Source organism: Gavialis gangeticus, unplaced genomic scaffold (assembly GCF_001723915.1).
Source record: "Gavialis gangeticus isolate Ggan-Ray unplaced genomic scaffold, GavGan_comp1, whole genome shotgun sequence".
Classification (NCBI taxonomy): domain Eukaryota; kingdom Metazoa; phylum Chordata; order Crocodylia; family Gavialidae; genus Gavialis; species Gavialis gangeticus.
The window spans coordinates 160,375,253-160,379,182 of NW_017729032.1; the positions used below are offsets into that span (position 1 = coordinate 160,375,253).

Consider the following 3,930-nt stretch of genomic DNA (forward strand, 5'->3'; position numbering starts at 1 on the left):
TAGCCTGGAAAAGCGCAGGCTCAGGGGTGATCTGATGGCCACCTATAAGTTTATCTGGGGTGACCACCAGGATCTGGGGGAACGTTTGTTCACCAGAGCACCCCAAGGGATGACGAGGTCAAACGGTTATAAACTTCTGCGAGACCATTTCAGGCTGGACATAAGGAAGAATTTCTTTATTGTCTGAGTCCCCAAGGTCTGGAACAACCTGCCATCGGAGGTGGTCCAAGCACCTACTTTGAACACCTTCAAGAGCAAATTGGATGCTTATCTTGCTGGGATCCTATGACCTCAGCTGACTTCCTGCCCTTTGGGTGTGGGGCTGGACTCGATGATCTTCCGAGGTCCCTTCCAGCCCTAATGTCTATGAAATCTATGAAATCTTTATTGAAGCAGTCAATTTTGGCCATCCATATGGTAATCATAACAAATAGAAGTGTGTGTTTCCCAGGTACATTGCACACAATTTTACTGTAGTCATTTAATCTGATAAGTTCCTTATCTAAAAGCTCTTTTAGGAAAAATCAGTAAGAAATGGACTTATTTGTGAAAGTGAGGTTATTTGTAAAAGATATGTTTTCTAAGTACACATTTACATCCCTTGGAGGATTAATGCCTGGTAGATCCAACAGTGCAAATGGAGCTAGATAGAATGGGAAGGAAGTTTAGTTTAGTTTGTTAGTTTACTGCTTGCATATTTTATGCAAAATCATATATGTTGTGCAAATACAGAGATTAAGGAAGTTCAGGAAGCTACAGATAAATGACTGAAATACTTACTCACTTTTTGTCTTGCAACATTTCCTGTCAACCAAATAGAGCGGAAAATAACAACTAAGAAGCAAGAAAGACTATGTTGTGGATGCACTTGGATAACTTCAGATTCAAGCCATTCAAACCTTCCTGAGCTGGGCTACCTAGATATAACTACAACAGTTAAAAGAGATAAAATTGTTTGAAAAGCAGGAGGTAAGTCTATTTTTGCTTCATTGGATACTATAACTTACAATTAAAAATATTTATAATGGAAAAAAGAGGTTTAAGCTAGGCCCTTTTCTTATATTTAGGAGGGTCTACTATTGTTCCATTAATATTTTTAAGTGAAATCTGAAGTTAAATATTTCCTAAACATCAAAAAATGAGTGCTTCAATTTCTAGCATTGCCTGCCACCTTGGGGAAAGACATTAATACTCTTTTTCCTCATTTGTGTTTCTTTGTCTCATCTGACATGTATTTTGCAATATCTACATGAAAGTTTATAAGCTGAATTGAATTCTTTTTGGAAAATAAGAAGAAACTATTTGGCTATTGCCTCCTATAAAGAAAGTCAGGTATCACTATCATTTATATTAGTCTGAGCACCAGACAAGTATCAGGACTGTCTGATAACATTCAAGACAATGTGACAACAATTTTACGTTTCCTGCTAGTAAATTCAAGACAGACCAGTGGAAGAGATGATAATAATTTCAACCTCTTAGATATATTTCTGAATTTAAAATTAACCATAATCACTCCTACATTAGCTTTCAGTCAGCATACACCAATGGTCAAAAAGCAACCAAAATGCATTCAAAAAAATGGGATAGAAAGTAATATTGAAACTATTTCAGGGTATTTATGTAAAACCAATAGTATGCCATAAGTTAGAATGTTGTGTCCTGATCACTCCCAATGCACAGGTTGGAATTCTATCCCTGGATGTGTAGCCCTGCATGATGACCATGTACTTGTGCATGCTGGGCATGCATGTTGGCAACAAAGTGTGAAAAAATGCAAGAGCTCCTTGCTTTTTCTTCTAGGACATGTACCTGGGAAGCTGGGTCCCTTCACCCAGGTTGGGAAGTTTCTGTAACTTCCAAGTACAGCGTTCTAACCATCACACCACAGGTCAACCCTTCTCCAGCAGTCCTTTAGAAGCTACCACACTAGGCTGGCATAAGAGGGAGGTGTGAGAGAGAAATGCGAAGCCAGGAAGAAGGGAGCAGACCAGAGGGTGTGCAACTCAAATAGCTGTTGGCCTGGAAGGAATAGGATATTTTGGCTAATTCCATTTTGGGTGTCTAAGGCTGCCCTGCGTCCACATGGGTGCATGTTCTGGTTTTCTCTGATTTAAAAAAAATCCCCAGTTTTCAGTTAAAAAAAAGGAACACCAATTCCACATTTTTCTGTGATTTAAATGAAATGCCATCAATAGATAGATAGATAGATAGATAGATAGATAGATAGTGGTGTTTCATTTTAATCATGAAAAAATGTGGATTTGGGGTTACTTTTTCTTAACTGCAAATTGACAGGTTTTTTTAAATCATAGAAAACCAGGATCCTGGTCTATTACATAGTTGCACACAGTGGTCTATATGTGCAGGGCTGCATGTCAAGGAATAGAATTTCAGCCTGTGTATAAGTGTTGTTTTAGACACTTAGGCAACCCATATCACATGTAGACAATGAAATCTGGAAACTTAGATGACCAGAACAGAATTTCACCCTACAGACCCAGAGAGGCCAAATTGTGACAGTAGCTCCTGCTAGGGATGCAAATTTTGTTTTAAAAATTATCCATTTAACCACCTCTAATTAATAGGGCTGTGCGAAACAGCACCGTTTTGTTTTGACTTCCATTTTGACATATTAAAGGGACAGTGTTTCATTTCATCATTTCACTTCATTTTGAAGCACTGTTCCATTTTGTATTATATAGTAGAATATCTCTATACTAGTGATATTTCATTTTAATCATGGAAAAACGTGGATTTTGGGTTATTTTTTAAATCCAAAAATTGGGTGTTTGGTTTTTTTTAATTAGAGAAAACCAGTATCCCTGCTGATCAGGATCCAGTCCTCAGTCTCCTAAAGGCCCAGTCCACTAGGTGTTCTTGGATAACAATACCATGCATACTAACATGTAGCTTGCCATAGGAAATCATTAGCTAAGCTGAGAAAAGGGGGAATAATATTATAATCATAAGGTATAAAGAATTGATAAAATGATAAAACAGTGGGTTTTGCTGACAGAGGATGCACCCATCCTATTCAATGTTTCCATTAGTGACATTAATGCAATGCTTGTTTTGGAAATCTTGGAGACAACACATTGCCAATATAAAGAAGGATTCAATCATACCTAAAGAATTAGATCATCTCCTTCTGCGCCTCTGTTAGTTTCATGAACCCTAAGAGGGTCCCATGTGTAGATGCCAAGACATTTTAGTCAACTGTGCAGTAAGCGTCTCATATAGACATGCCCGTAGAGTGGACAATCACGTGCTTGACGACTAACACCAAGAATTTTTGCTGTAAGGTAAGGACTCATACACTAAAGGCAGCAGAGAGGGAGAGGAACTATAGTGTACTGGTCAATCATACAAAAACCATGAGCTGCCAACTGTGCTGCAGCCATGAAAAAGTTTAATGCAATTTTAGAATGTATTATGCAGGTTATTGCTACTAGAGAGAAGAGAAGTTTAGCAAGGCTGTATGAGGCATTGGTAGGAACTTGAAAATTATATTTAAACTGGAAATTAGAAGACTTCTAGTGTTTTAAAATAGTCTTTAGAATTAAGTAGTGGGGCAGGAAACCTGAATTACTTCAATATGGAGCTTGGTAAGTTCATAGAAGTGACAGGATGTTAAGGATAGAAGTTATTATAGTTTCATAGTTTCATAGTTTCTAGGGTTGCAAGGGACCTGAGCAGATCATCTAGTCCGACCGCCTGCCATGGCAGGAAGAGCACTGGGGTCAAATGACCCCAGTAAGGTGGTCATCCAACCTCCTCTTAAAAACCCCCAGGGTGGGAGCCTGCACCACCTCACTTGGAAGCTGGTTCCAGACCCTAGCCGCCCTGACCGTGAAGTAGCGCCTCCTGATGTCCAACTTAAACCTTCCCTCCGCCAGCTTGTGACCATTGTTCCTGGTCATTCCTTGC

General features: G+C 39.0%; 1 protein-coding gene across 2 annotated transcripts in view; it reads left to right on the forward strand.

The window, feature by feature from the left end:
• The first annotated feature begins 807 nt into the window (after positions 1-807).
• The window catches only part of LOC109303380 (granulocyte-macrophage colony-stimulating factor receptor subunit alpha-like), a 43,780-nt gene continuing 40,657 nt past the window's right edge, over positions 808-3,930 (forward strand). For both annotated transcript variants that reach the window (XM_019525595.1, XM_019525596.1), the window contains exon 1: positions 808-969. The gene's annotated coding sequence lies outside the window, so the exon portion shown is untranslated. The remainder of the gene's footprint in view (positions 970-3,930) is intronic.